This window comes from Myotis brandtii, unplaced genomic scaffold (assembly GCF_000412655.1).
Source record: "Myotis brandtii unplaced genomic scaffold, ASM41265v1 scaffold84, whole genome shotgun sequence".
Taxonomy (NCBI): Eukaryota; Metazoa; Chordata; class Mammalia; order Chiroptera; family Vespertilionidae; genus Myotis; species Myotis brandtii.
The window spans coordinates 4,760,656-4,776,301 of NW_005371410.1; the positions used below are offsets into that span (position 1 = coordinate 4,760,656).

At 39.4% G+C, this 15,646-nt stretch overlaps 1 long non-coding RNA gene across 1 annotated transcript in view; it reads left to right on the forward strand.

Annotated features, from left to right (window-relative positions):
- The window catches only part of LOC106724478, a 25,928-nt gene extending 17,318 nt beyond the window's left edge, over nt 1–8,610 (forward strand). Inside the window, exons 2-3 of the long non-coding RNA XR_001360282.1 lie at nt 8,151–8,316; nt 8,506–8,610. This is a non-coding gene — a long non-coding RNA (uncharacterized LOC106724478). The remainder of the gene's footprint in view (nt 1–8,150; nt 8,317–8,505) is intronic.
- The last annotated feature ends 7,036 nt before the right edge of the window (nt 8,611–15,646 follow it).

A 15,646-nucleotide genomic window follows, 5' to 3' on the forward strand; every position in this document is an offset into this window, starting at 1 on the left:
GATGGTTAGTGACTTTGAGCATGTTTTCATATGTCTCTTGGCTTTCTGAATGTCCTCTTTTAAAAGGTGTCTATTTAGGTCCTTTGCCCATTTTTTGATTGGATTGTTTATCTTCCTTTTGTTAAGTTGTATGAGTTCCCTATAAATGTTGGAGATTAGGCCCTTATCAGATATAATGTTGGCAAATATGTTCTCCCATGTAGTGGGCTTTCTTGTTGTTTTGTTGATGGTTTCTTTTGCTGTGCAGAAACTTTTTATTTTGATGTAGTCCCATTTGTTTATTTTCTCTTTAGTTTCCAATGCCCTAGGATCTGTATCGGTGAAGAAATTGCTTCGGCATAGGTCTGAGATTTTGTTGCCTTTGGATTCTTCTAGTATTTTTATGGTTTCCGGTCGTATATTTAAGTCCTTTATCCATTTTGAGTTTATTTTTGTGTATGGTGTAAGTTGGTGGTCTAGTTTCATTTTCTTGCATGTATCTGTCCAATTTTCCCAGCACCATTTATTGAAGAGACTGTCTTGACTCCATTGTATGTTCTTGCCTCCTTTGTCAAATATTAATTGAGCGTATTGGTTGGGGCTGATTTCTGGGCTCTCTATTCTATTCCATTGATCTATATGTCTGTTCTTGTGCCAGTACCAGGCAGTTTTGAGAACAGTGGCTTTGTAATACAGCTTGATATCTGGTATTGAGATCCCACCTACTTTGTTCTTTCTCAGGATCGCTGCAGCTATTCGGGGTCGTTTTTTGTTCCAGATGAATTTTTGGAGAGTTCGTTCTAGGTCTGTGAAATATGCCGTTGGTATTTTAATGGGAAGTGCGTTGAATTTATAGATTGCTTTGGGCAGTATGGACATTTTAATGATGTTGATTCTACCAATCCAAGAACATGGTATGTTCTTCCATCTCTTTATGTCTTCCTCTATCTCTTTTTTCAACGTCCTGTAGTTTTCTGAGTAGAGGTCTTTTACCTCTTTAGTTAAGTTTATTCCTAGGTAGCTTAATTTTTTTGGTGAGATGGTAAATGGGATTGCTTTTTTAGTCTCTCTTTCTGCAAGTTCACTATTGGTGTATAGAAATGCCATAGATTTCTTGGCGTTAATTCTGTATCCTGCTACATTGCCGAATTCTTTTATTAAGTCTAATAGTTTTTTGATGGAGTCTTTAGGGTTTTTTAAGTATAATATCATGTCATCTGCAAATAAGGACAGTTTTACTTCCTCTTTTCCAATTTGGATGCCTTTTATTTCTTCTTCTTGTCTAATTGCAATGGCTAATACTTCCAGGACTATGTTGAAGAGGAGTGGTGAGAGTGGGCATCCCTGTCTTGTTCCTGTTTTTAGGGGAAATGGTGTTAGTTTTTGTCCATTGAGTATGATGTTGGCTGTGGGTTTGTCATATATGGCTTTTATTATGTTGAGGTATGATCCTTCTATTCCCACCTTGCTGAGAGTTTTTATCAAAAATGGGTGTTGAATTTTGTCAAATGCTTTTTCTGCATCAATTGATATGACTATGTGGTTTTTTTCCTTCAATTTGTTTATGTGATGTATCACGTTCATTGATTTGCGGATATTGTACCATCCTTGCATCCCTGGGATAAATCCTACTTGGTCATGGTATATGATCTTTCTGATGTACTGCTGGATCCGGTTTTGTACTTAATTTTAAAAGTCATTTATCAACTTAAAAATAGGAAAACTAGGTAGAAATTAGAGAAGTACATTAATTTTTTAGGCTACTGGATCTTGCATGGCCTGTTGTATCCTCTGCGCCTTGCACAGTGCCAGGCACATTGTAAATGTTCTAAAGATACCATATATTGTAATAATTAACTAAGTAGACTTTGATTAATTATCTAAGACAAAGAAGTGACCCTAGAGTCCAATTAGCCAGCTGCAACTAAGAATGATGAGTGCAAATTAATTTCTTTGGCCCAGATGCACAAGAACCACTGATAGGAGGTTGCCTAATCAGCTGTGGAATGGACAAGTGATAGGAACAATAGGTGGGCTGTGGAAGTACTATCAGGACAGATCATGTCACACTATAAGCATCAGCTGTTGGAGGGTGATAGCAGCCAACAGGCCACACTGGTCCCGGACAATCAGCAAATGTATGGCTAGACTCAAGGAATCATGTTCAACTTGGGAGGCCCAGAGACCAGGGTGCTGAATGACAAGGCTTATAAACAGCAGTCTCAGCTGCTAAACAAAGGATGTGATTGTGTTTGGAGAGGAGAGCGAGAGGACCACATACTTCTTGTCAGTCTTTTTCTAGGATAATTATTCAATGAAGTGAAAAGCACTTAGGCTTGATGGTTGCTGCATCTTCTACCTGAGACAGTCAGAGGGATCTTAACATCAGTCTATGATTGTTCTCAATGGATAGTAAGGGAAACAGTCATTCAAAATCATTTAGTAGTTGGGGAGTCTGCACAGTAAAATGTTTCTGCATTATTTTCAGAGCACTTTGCGCTCACGGCTCACAGCATTCAACACATTTTTTTGCTAAATCAGTGAATGAACTGAGCTAAAGAGTGATCATTTCGGTTTTGCCAAGATCTTGTTTTCCAATTTAGCGTTGGGAACATAGGGAACTGGTCTAATGTTTGCTAATGGTATGAATCTATGTTTCTGTTTTTAAACCCTGTTTTCCCACAGTGATAAAAATAAACACACTGGGAGAAAATTAGGAGCACAAACTGTCCATCTTCACTGCATGCCTGGATCCAGTGTCCCCATCTGTCACTTAGATTATAGTATAGTTCCTTCAAGATGAGAAAAAATTCTTTTACTATTATTACTTGACCAGAAGGCAAGCTACTAGATGGAATGGGAATGGGTCAGAATAAGCTGGAAAAGCATTCATTTCCTAGTTTTTCCTATACAAATTTCCTGAGTACACGGGAAAGGAGAACAGATTTTTTTTAAACCTGTGACATAGCTGGTAATGACAGGTATGTGTTAAGCACATGTAAAATAGATATTTCTACATAGTGGGAGGATGAGCGAAACTGATATGTCAAATATTTTAAACTCCATAATCAAATTGGAATAATATCAAAAGTGATTTTAATCTGAGGCAGTAGAATTCAATTTCCCTGCATTATGGAGATTTCTCTGAGCAGACCCAGGTTAAATGATTGCTATGAGTTTGATAACACACTGATTCCTAGTGCCAACAATGACTTCAGTCTGATGGCAACCTTTACAAATTGCTTCCTGTAAATTCTTTGTGAGAATAACAAGCAACTCATTTCACTTGAGAGTGACTTTTAGTGACTCCACCCAACAATCTAGATCTAATAAAACAAAATATGTTTTGGTATTACAAACATCTTTTCTGAAATGTATGTACCCCACATAAGTTTTTTAAAAAGAAAAGCAATATTTTTTCATTTTCTATTTAGTGAAAGCCAGATGGATGGATCCTTATGCCTAGTCAACAATTACTTAGTTTATCTGATGAGTTCGTGGGGAAGGATAGAAGGGGAAGGAAGGTCACTGAAGAGCTACATGTGTGTGTGTTCATGTAAGATATTCAGGTTAATATTTACAAAAGACTTTAATGCCACAAACAGAACAATGTTTGGTTATTCAATCATTTATTCACTCACTTATTCAGCACAGTATTTACTGAGCACCAGGGACTGTTATAAGCTCTGGGGATACCATAGTTGAACAAAACATTCAATACTTTTGCTCTCATAAAACCTACATTCTAGTGAGGGAAAACAGATAATAAGCCTAAAATTACCCAAAGAAAATGTTTCTAAAGAGGACTCTATATATTTAATGGGCAAGATAGAAGGACTAACTGCTTACAGAAGAATAGATATTGGGAGGATTTATGTCTTTGTGACTGGTAGTCGATAACATCATGTTAGTAAATATTTAAGCTTGGCATTACTCAGACACTGTATATAATTTATGACCTAGTTCCTGAGCTCAAAGAAGTATACAATTCCAACTTGCAAGATGTTCCTGGACATCACTCAGGCAAAGAGGAAAGGAAGAACCATCAGATAATTTGAATCAGAGCTACATTGCCTTCCTGGTTACAATCAGTGGGAAGGTTAAGAATCCTTGGGCTTTTAGGATTAAAATAGGAATAGGAATTCTTTGACATTGTGTGTCTGTTCCTACTTGGTAAAAAAGAAAACCAATGTAGTCATTGGCAAGACAAAGTGTGTGTGTGTGTGTGTGTGTGTGTGTGTGTGTGTGTGTGTGTGTGTTAGAATGTCCAATCCACTTTGCTCATTCCAATTAACTCACTATTAAAGGAGATAGAAACAGAAAAACGGCTTTTTTTTTTAAAGCAGCCATAAAAAAGGACCTTGGGACTTATGAGGGGAAAATCATTAAGACTTCTTTGAGGTAACATCTCTGAAATGTCTCTTATTTCTGTTCCCACTTACTCTTTCTTCAATTTTTCTCTTTTCAATGTTCTTTGCCAGCTATAACCTTAAGTCAAGGTTTTGGATTGTTTTCATAATCTCCAGACATATTGGCCTCAGAGCTCATCAAATCAAAATCACCTTATGCTCTGCTACCCTCCGGAGCCCATGAGAACTACACCACCCACCTTCTTAATTTGACAGAAGGAATAACTTTCTTAAGCACAACCATCTTAATATTCCCACTTTCAGTTGCTTATTGTTCAAAACTGCCTTCCAACTCTCTTGTCTTCTTATTCTTGTAGGAACATTTATTCACCTAACAAATATACACTGGGCACCCACTGTGTGGCATTATGTGGGGCAACTGGGGCCTGCAAAGATGTTGCAGATATGTGGTTGCTCCCTTTATGGTTGAGAAGGAGGCCAGGTTCACAGCTATAAAACAAGGTGGAAAGATACAAGCAAGATACAAGGTGGAGGGAAACAAACGAAGTACCGTGTTTGCTCAGAAAAAGCTTCTGGCTAAGAATTGTCAAAATTTGGAAACAGCCCAAATACTCATCAGTGGAAGAATGGATTAAAAAAAGCTGTGTACATTTACACCATGTAATTCTACATGGCTGTTAAAAAAGAAGGAACTCCTACCCTTTGAGACAGCATGGATGGACCTGAAGATTATTATGCTAAGCACAATAAATCAGACAGAGAAAGACATCTGGAGTCTCTTATATGTGGAATCTAAAGAACAAAATAAACTGACGAACAAAATAGGACCAGAGGCATGGGTACATGCAACAGACTGACAGGTCTCAGAGGGGAGAAGGGTGGAAAGGATGAGTAGAGATCAACCAAATAACATATATGCATAATCCATGGACATAGACAATAATGTGGTGAAGACCTAGGAAGGACAGGGGCAGGGTGGAGTGGAGGGAGGCAAAGAGGGGGAAGTGAGGGACAGTTGTAATAGAGTCAACAATTTTTAAAAAACATTCTAAAAAAATAAAAATAAAATAAAAACTGAAAGAAGAAAAAGAACTTTAGAATGGCAGCATCGGAACAAGACTTTAAGGGGTAGATAGGATTGCAACAGATAAAGGACAGGTAAGCAGATGTAAGCTTACCTTCTTATTTACCATTTTTTAATTTTTAATGTATTATACAGTCCTTCCCATTTTTATATATAGTCTTCAAATGAGGCTTTCCAAATAAAAAATCCTTTTTAACCTCACAAATCTCTCTTCATTTCCTTGCATTAATATTGCTTTAAATCTTTAATATGTTTGCTTTTAATTTGGTATTTATCAACTTTACAGTGAAAGTTAAATAAAAATATCTAAGTCCCAATAGCAGCATGAAGTTCCTAAAAGAGAAAACACTTCAAATTTCTATGTTTTCATAAACCCTGAAGACTTTTTCCCTTCTACTGTTAACGCAAAAACAATTGTGCATTATTGTTATAAACCAGTATTCGTCATGAATTATATATACTTTTTCTCATCTGCTATTGTTTTCTATAGTCCTTTACCCATTTTATATGTTTCTCATTATGCCTGTTTTATTGTATCAATGTATCATACTTGCTGTCTTCTTATTTCCCTTTAGGCACATATGTGAGCTTTTTCTAGTTTTTAGATATACTAATGAGTGCTACATATATCCATACATCTTTTCTTTCCCTTGAATTATCTCCTAATTTTCCAAGTTAAATAAGGTAATACATGGTTAAGGTTGTGAGCACTGGCGTGCTGCCTGTGTTTGAATCCTGGCTCTATCACTTGCCATCTGTGTGAACGTGGGCAAATTACTTAACCTCTCTGAGGCATATTTTGCTCACCTAAAAAAATAGGAATAATAATAATAATAGCCACATCATATGATTAGTTTGAGAATGACATAGAATAACATATACAGATAAACCCTGAGAACTTAAAACATCATAAGCTTTCAATACTGTTATCTATTTATTATGTGTGGTTCTTAGTCTATTGTATTCTAAAACTTAATAAATACTAATTTTCTTTTTCTCATCCCAAGTTATTATAGCTTGGACAAAATGTTTGATAATTTCTATTAATCATGGAATTATAAGCTCAGGATTGTGAGAAATTTTAAAGTTTTAGTCTCTGATTCATGTCATGTGTGTCCAAGATGCTTTCCAGAAAAAGAGCATTAGCCTACAGAATCATCGGGTGCCTCCAAACTTTCATTTTTATGTATTGTTTTGATTTTATTGGTGCAAGGATCTTACCTTACTTTTATCTACATTTGTTTGATACCATTGTAACAGATGGAATCCTTGGTTTCAAGTAAGACATCTCAACCTTTTACAGGAAGGAAAGGTAGAAGTACAGCTGGGTGATTGTTTTCTCCCTCTGCCTCTGGTCTCTGCTTTTCTGTGTGCATTGGTTTCATTTTCTCAGCCTGGCTTCCTCCACATAGTAGGAAACTTGGCCAGCAGGATTCCCATGCTTCATGTAGACGGTGAGGGCACATCTACCAACTCCACATTCCCGGGGAAGGAGTCTTATTGGACTGCCTTGGATAGTTGCTCACTCCTAAACCAATCAGCTGTGGCCAGGAAAGTGGGTGCTATAACTGGTGTTCCCTGTCAGAGCCATTTGTCTTGAGTGGAAGAAAGAGCATTAATCCAAAGACAGGATACCAAATGGAAGGGCTCTGATCAGACCAAACAACAGAGTCTACCAAATCAAGCTATTAGAGGAGCTTGACATGTTTCACATCTGTTTATTGTTCTTGTGTGAACTACTCATATCTTTGACCATTGGTCATCAAAATTAATTTTCCCTTATAAGTTTATATAATTTTCCTAATAGTTTTAGAAATACTACTGTGCAACTACTGAGAAAATTTAGGATGGCATCAATAAGATTATTGTAGAACTACTATGTTCAAGGAGTTGTCCTGGGTGCCATGAATAGTTGAGAGACCTGCATCACCATGGACAATTTAGTTTCTAATGAGGTTGAACAATATCAATAAAAAGTGGAATAACAAAAGGCTGTACAATTGTGGCTCCTCAACTATGGAGACCATATTCTTAAGAATGCTGAGACAGAAGGACCTGTGGTTCAAGAACTTAAATCCCTATGGTGAAAATCATGTTGGGGAAAGGATGTTTGGAGTAAACCTTCGAAAGCCATTAGGATTATGTGGTTTTTTTGTACTAAAATGAATGACTTTTATGCATTTCAATTTAGTAATCATGATTTCTATACGGATATGCAACCCTTTACCATTTTATACTCACTAGCAGGACCTTCTTTTCTGTAGTTTCAATAAAATGTTTACAAATCATTTTGTAGGACTGTAAAAAAAATATCCATAGTAAGAAAAATGCTTTCTGGTGTTGGCCCTCCTCTGAATGTTCAAATTCTGTCTTATTTTGTGATTTCTATCAGACACACTATTTTCCTGCCCATATTCCTTACAGGCCAGGGACTTCCTACTACAGGTATCTGTGACTCTGCCAGAGGCTTCTTTCAACTGCCAGGGCAGGTGGGGGAGGGGGAAAGGGGTGGAGGCAGATTGAAAGCTCTGGGACTTAAAGTGTACCAGCTCTCACCCCTCAGGTGGGATGACTCCTGTGGGACCTACAGGGTGTCCCAGGGTCTCTAGAGGGATTGGCCCCAGCTGACCACAGCAGTAATGTGTTCAGTAACTCTTTGTATTGACTTCCTGGGATTGCATCTAAACAAACTGTTTTCATTAAAGCCTTTGTTTTAGGTCTGCTTTGGGGGAGAACCAAGCCTAAGATGAAGTTTGACTCCAGTCTGGGCCCTGCCTCTTCAAGATCTGGGTCCTCAAGAAATGTTGGAGACCTGAGATGAAAAAGCCTTTGAGAACTGATCTCTCCCAATACACAGAGCTTTGCAGCCTGGATCTGCCCATGGTAACTCTATGCCAAGTACATGCATATCTCTCTGTTCCCTCCCCACTGATGCCCACATAAAGTGCTTCCAAAGCCCAGGATTACTCCTGCTTGCCTTGGACCTGCCCAAATCTTCATTTCACAAATATTGACTTTGTCTCTGTTTTAAGTCTTTTTCTATGTTCAACCTCCATTTCTCTCTTTTTCTAGCTATCCCCATTCCCAGAAGGAATGACCTGCAATTTATATATTCCAGGACTGAAAATTTACAGTTGCTGATAAAATATAAATCTATATGCATTGAATAAAAATTATGCCTAAGAGAATGTCATGGTTAGGGAGTTTTAAGTAGTGTATTGAAAATTAAGTAGAAATATAACCTGAGTAATCAGGGAAGGCCTCACAGAGAAGGTTGGAACTCCTGGTCTAGTCCAGTCTCCCATTTTACAGATGCAGAGATTGAGATCCATGATTCAGGATCCCAAGAGTTTAGGAGTGGTGAGCTGCCCCCCCCCCCATCCCTCACCCCTCAACTCCCTCTGTTCTCCACCCCATGCTGCCTACTCACCATTGGTCCAGGGGCAGCCTTGCCTCTGCCTTTGTCTTTTGTCGGCCTTGAAATTTGCCAGGAGAATGAGGACCGAAAAAGGATGAGAACGAATAGCACATTCTTCTAATATTGTTTGTTTTGTTTTAAATCTTGGAAAAAATTCTAGTTGCATGGAATTTTTCTCTCCAGAATTAATCATGAGTAGCATACTCTTTAGCTTTGTTCTTCTGTGAAGCAGAAAACAAAATAGCCATTGTAGGCCCCTTTGTTAAACCCGAGGACTAATGACATGCTCACCCCTCCCATCGAGCAGCCCTCTGATATTGGTCTCTGTGGAGAGCACTGAGCGCCCAGGGTGGCAGACGCTGCTGAGTAAGCCCTTCCCAACCCAAACTTGGACAATTCCTCTGACTGTTCTTCAGCTTAGTCATATCAAATATTCTCAAAGAGTTCTTCCAATTTCTGTTTTTAAAATAAAAATAAAAAGACCAGCACATTCCTTTTATGTTTGTGCAAATGAAGCAGAGGCAAGAAGCTGGGGAAACTAGCAAAAAACCTTTTGATATGCAACTGGAGTGATTTCCTACTGAAGTCCTGAAATATGAATTAAAAGAAAATATTTACTTTGTTTCAGATTCCAAGATTGTATTTTTGGTATTTTTTTTACGGACTGCAGGATCAATATGCTAAGAACAAGTCTGAGCTCCATTAATAGTAACTCGGGTATACTTGGGATCCATCAAAAGAACTTTCTCTTCCCACGTTATATTTTGTTTTAAAGGAGGGAGCATCATTAGCTCACATAGTGTTCACTGTAGAACAGTGCTATTCACCATGAAGTCATTTAATTAAAAAGATAATTTCCCATAATGTAAGATTTCAGGCAACTCAATGTCAGTTGAGCAATACACTGACAGTAATATTATGCACACTGTACTGCTCTCATTTTCTGCATTGATTCGTGTTTGACTCAGATCTAATCAGGAATGTCTCACTACAGAAAACACTCTTTTTCTGTAAAGATTTTTAGGACCTAGAGTGTGTATTGCTGCCAGGTATGGATGTATTGATATTCACATAAGGCTCCCAGCCTGCCGCAGAACCTGCCTTGCAGCTATATATGTATAGTCCCTAACCAAAAACAGACAACAACAAAAGGACACAACTGCTATTACATTGCCCCAGGGTCCCTGCTTCTCCAGCAAGAAAATTATTGTAGAAAAAAAAATAGAGCCTCTAGAAAATCAGAGGTACTTACTAGTAAGAGAGCAGAGGTAGGGACGGCATGGCATGCAGGAGGCAGCAGAGCCACGTATCACTCTCACACCAATGTTTCTCCCTTTTCTTCCTATTTCTCTACAAAATCAATTTAAAAATCTTAACAATTTTTTTTGTTATTTTCTCTTCTAACTGTCTCCTGTCTATTTAATTATAGTCCAGCCAAAAGAACCTTGAGGTAGAGGAGACTTTCCTCCTCCCCCACACTTGTTAAAAGGACCAACAGTAGATAATTCTAGTGCATAGTAACCTTCTGGAAGTGGGGCAGAGGTGTGTGTGTGTGTGTGTGTGTGTGTGTGTGTGTGTGTACACCATGAAGGAACGGGACACCCTAGGAGAGGTGGAGAAAGAAGGTAAAAAAAAAAATGCCAAAGTAAATATCATTCATTAATTTCAACATGCAGCCTAAGAAAGGAGTTAACACTGCCCTCTCTCCCTCCTTCTTCATCTTCTTCTCCTAATGCTCTCCTTTCTCCTTCCATTTGAGATTTGAGTCTTGCTCAATCCTTGATCCCAGGAACAAAAATTTAAATCTATATTATTAGTACAAGAATTTAGCAGCATTATTCATTAAATTGGCTTTTCTGGAGTAGTATGCTACCAACCTACATGCCACAGTAAGTAATAATCATATTATTACTAATGACTAACAATAATAATAATTAGTATTGTCACATAATTATAATTATTATTATCATTACTAATATAATTATCATATAATTATTGTCATTCTTTTTTATCTTCTTCCTCATAATCGTCATCATCAAAGCTTCTTTGGGATACTTTGTGCCACGTTCTAAACTTTTGTCCACTGCAGCTCCCCAGTTGAATGATAAAAGAAAGTAAGGACAGTGGGTAAATAGGCAGGGCTATTGCGGACAGACCTGTGCAGGTTGGACCCTGTACTTCAGGGCTGGGCCCAGAGGGTGAGTGGACTCTGAAATCTGATCTGTGCTCTGCTTTCCCGGCAGAACACCTTGGCTCAGAGCAGCATCTGCAAGGAAGATGAGACATCGCTTCTCATTTGCACATAGGCTATGGGCTGACTGTGGCCCTGAGCCTCAGAGAGGCCTAGTGCTAATCACCAGAGTCGGGGAAAACAAACACAAGAAGATGCTAAGCCTTTCTGGAGAAGTTCCAAAACCATAATTTGGCAGCGTCAAGGCCAAGTGGGAGAAACAAGTGCTTGGGGAAATGGTGGGGAGGTGCACAATCTAGTGTTTAGGTTCAGGACTGTGACTTTAGCCAAGGCAGTTTTCATGGCATTACCGTCACCTCTGGTGTCTTCATGGTTTTTCTTGGCTTGGGCCATTATTACTTTACCTAAGATTTTTAGAAATTAAATTTGGTCATATGCTGGGTCCTACCTGTTTTGAAGTAGCTCTTAGAATCTCCTCTTTATATCCCTTTACCTCTTTAAAGTGACTAATGTGAAATTTGGTCCTTTTAACAAGTAATCTGATTTGCCTGATTCTTGATTTAACCTGAGAACATATTTAAGCAAAACTTGTTAGAAAGTGAGTCAAAGTGTGGCTCATTCGTGTGGAGCCTGTGAAGGATGTTACAGCTGCTGCAGTGAGACAAGCAGGCTTTGTTTGTATTGAACCACAGCAGTGTCTCATGCTCTTCCTTGCTCTCTATTTAGCACTCTATCTTTGTCTAATCTTCAACAAAGCATAGTCTGTGCAGGCAGTCTGTAGTAAGCATAGTGAATCAGCTGATCCTTCTGGAAGGAGGCAGCAGTGTCGAGTGTCTAAATATTTATTTCAAATATAACATATCCTGTGGTCCTCCACATCCAAAGATTTTCCTGTTTAAAGTACCTGCGACTGTGCCTAGCCGATGTGGCTCAATGGTTGAGTGCAGACCTATGATAAACCAGGAGGTTGTGGTTCGAGTTCTGGGTGGGGAACATGCCCGGGTTGCGGACTCAATCCCCAGTAGGGGGCATGCAGACGGCAGCTGATCAATGATCCTCTCTCATCATTAATGTTTCTATCTATCCCTCTCCCTTCCTCTCTGAAATGAATAAAATATACTTAAATAAAATAAATACCTGTGACTGTATAATTCACATGGCTTTTGCAATAAGAGGCCATGCAAATAGGCTCAAGTGTCACAATCACTACTAAGCTAGCCCTCACAGCTGGCCCTCTTAGGGATGGCATAAGCAGTGGTTCTCAACCTTCTGGCCCTTTAAATACAGTTTCTCATGTTGTGACCCAACCATAAAATTATTTTCATTGCTACTTCATAACTGTAATGTTGCTACTGTTATGAATCATAATGTAAATATCTGATATGCAGGATGGTCTTAGGTGACCCTGTGAAAGGGTCGTTCTACTGCCAAAGGGGTCGCGACCCACAGGTTGAGAACCGCTGGCATAGAGGAAGAAGAGCACTGTGCTTTGAGCAGGATTGCCACAATGATTGTGCATATTGGTAGGGATGCCCTGTGGCATGGATGGCTACAGATGGAGGTGTAGTAGACAGAATGGACTAGGTCAGTGGTCGGCAAACTGCGGCCCCTTGAGTGTGGCTCTTCCACAAAATACCACGTGCAGGCCCACACGTACAGTGTGATTGAAACTTCGTGGCCACACTCAAGGGGCCAAAGAGCCGCATGTGGCTTGCGAGTCGCAGTTTGCCGATCACTGGACTAGGTTATCTATAGTAACAAACAGCCCCAAAGTCTCGGTGGCTCAACACAACAGAAGTTGATTGTTTGCTCATGCTAAATGCCCAGCATGGGGAGGCAGGGAGATCCCACTGCACCTCAACATGTGCTTTTACAATTACTCCAGCTGCGAGAAATCTAGTGAACCACACGCTGGCTCTTAAAGCCTCTGCTTGCAAGTGACATGTGTCACTTCTCTTTCCATTTTATTAGCTAAAGCAAGTCACATGTACACACCTAATCACAAAGGAGGCAGAGAAATGCAATCTTACCACGTATCCAGAAGGAGGAGAGAATGGAAATATTTGGAACAACTCTAATGATTACAACTAGGGGTCATTTAGAAGGACTCCAGTGCTACCTTTGAGCTCGAGGAGCTGTCAACAGAGATTAGGAAAAACGATGTCCACATTTATAAGTCAAGTGATTACCCTCACGACATCGGTGCCTTATTTCCAGAGATAGGTATTCTCTCTAGAAAGAAAAGCAGTAAGTTCTAACTCTTCCATGTGGGTTCACTATATTTTCATCTTTAGAGTAAAGAATTTCATAAAACACAGATACCATTAACTGAGAAATAGCATAAGAGAGAGACTGATTCTCGGAGACTTCAGAAATGAAACATGACTCCAGGTAGCAGATAGACATTGCCTGAAGGGCCTACTCTTTCTAAGTATCATCCTTCCCATCTACATTTAAGTCACTTGTTAAAACTGGCGGGAATCTGGAAGCAATTCTGTTTAACAGGAGCCTCTATCCAAGACAGAGCAGGTTGGATCACAGTGGACATCTGACCAAAGCTAGGCCAGAGTCTCTTCCCTAGGAATGTGGAGTTTGGACTAACAGAAACACTTCTAGGAAATGAGTTTGACTAATTGGTCTGGGTTGTCTGTTGATTAGAGATGAACTGAGACTGTTAGTGCTCACTAACTATCCACATGTTCCTCCTGTTTTCCAGTTTCCCTTGCAGGTAGATTGGAGCTATGTGACCAACTTCTGGCCACTGGGAAATAAATAGAAGTGATTTCAACCACTGTCGGGCTTGGCTGTTGAAAATATTCCTGCTATCATTTCACTTTCTGTTTCCCCACAGCAGTGACCATGGAGGCCACATGTTCCAGATGGCATAATTATAAGATGTAGAAGGGCTTCCCATCCCATAGAAATCTGTGACATAGGTGAGGAAAGAAATCTTTTTTAAAAAAAAATTAAATATATTTGTATTGATTTCAAAGAGGAAGGGAGAGGGAGAGAGATAGAAACATAAATGATGAGAGAGAATCATTGATTGGCTGCCTCCTGTATGCTCCACACTGGGAACTGAGCCTGCAACCTGGGCATGTGCCCTGACCAGGAATTGAACCATGACTTTCTAGTCAGACGGTCAACCACTGAGCCATGCCAGCTGGGCTTTTTTTTTTTTTTTAAGAAATCTTTATGGTTTAGGATTTATTTCTTGTCTCAGCATATCCTAGACTATCCTAACATAGCACCAACACAGAAGCAGCCTCATTCTGCTGAGAACTAAAGAAAAGATGAACTGCAAAGAGGAAGAAAAATGGTGTACATGAGCAGAGGGGAACAGAGATGAGAAAAAGAGACCCTGGGTCCTTCCAATTTCTAGTTCCAATACCTTCTTGTAGGCAAATTATATGTCTGTCCTTGGTTTCTGTGATTCTCTTATATCCTTATTATAGTAAACTGGAGGCCTGTTGCACGAAGAGATTCGTGCAATAGGCCTTCCTTTCCCCTGGCTGCTGGCACCGGTTTTCCTCCGGCACCCAGCACCCAGGCCTTCATTCTGGCCGGGCTCCAGCTGGAGCTGGGCCCGCGGCCGTGAGGCTTTCGCTGCTCCACGGACCCCGCGGCCCCAGGGCTGTCAGGCTTTGCTCCACTGCTTGGAGCCTATGTATGCAAATTAACTGCCATCTTTGTTAGGTTAATTTGCATACTCTCCTGATTGGCTGGTTAGCATAGCGAAGGTATGGTCAATTTACATGTTTGTCTATTATTAGGTAAGATTTCTTGTTTTTAGTAAGCTGTACCAAAAAGATTTTGTCCTTTGCAATTAAAAAAAGTTATAACTAATACGGCTCCTTTCTCAGTGCTTCAGTTTATTCTTTAATTCATTATACCATGAAAACAACTAACAAGTTAATAGGTATGATTCTGACTTCGTTTCTAATTTCATCATGCCAGGAATGCCAAGATCTAGAGCAAAGTCTTATCCAGATGGGATTCCATAATATAGTCAACCCTCAAGACACAATTCCAGAATTACAGATCTCTATTTATACAATATTTAAATAAAGGTAGATAATCTTTTCAGTTTTATTGGTTACAAATGACCAGCTGACAAGTTACTCAACTTCTACAATTGCAGCAAAATTCTAAAGCTATCAAGAAAGGGTTGCTTGTTCAAGAACAGCTAAGGAATTGATTGGCTCTTCAGAATCCGTGCCAACTTCCTTTCTGCAGGCGGGCTAAATAGTGGATACTTTTTATAGAAAGAAAGCCATCATATTAGGAGAAAAACTCTCTCTGCTGTGAATAAGCCGAATGCAATAACAGAAATTGCAGACAAAAGAGTTTTTGATGACAGATATTGCTGATGCCTTGTGCCTTCAAAGGCATTCCAGGAAAGGTGAAGGCATAATAATGACTAATAATAACTCATGTTTCTTCCAGGATATTACTCACTGGACCAATGGATCACTTGAGATATATGTCAGTGAGTCAGCTCATATTTTTGGCAAAAAGATCCCAGGTCCCCAAGCTCGTTGCATCGAACTGAGTAAACCCTAAATGAATACATCCTGGGGAGAAGTAAAGTCAGTGAAGCTTTG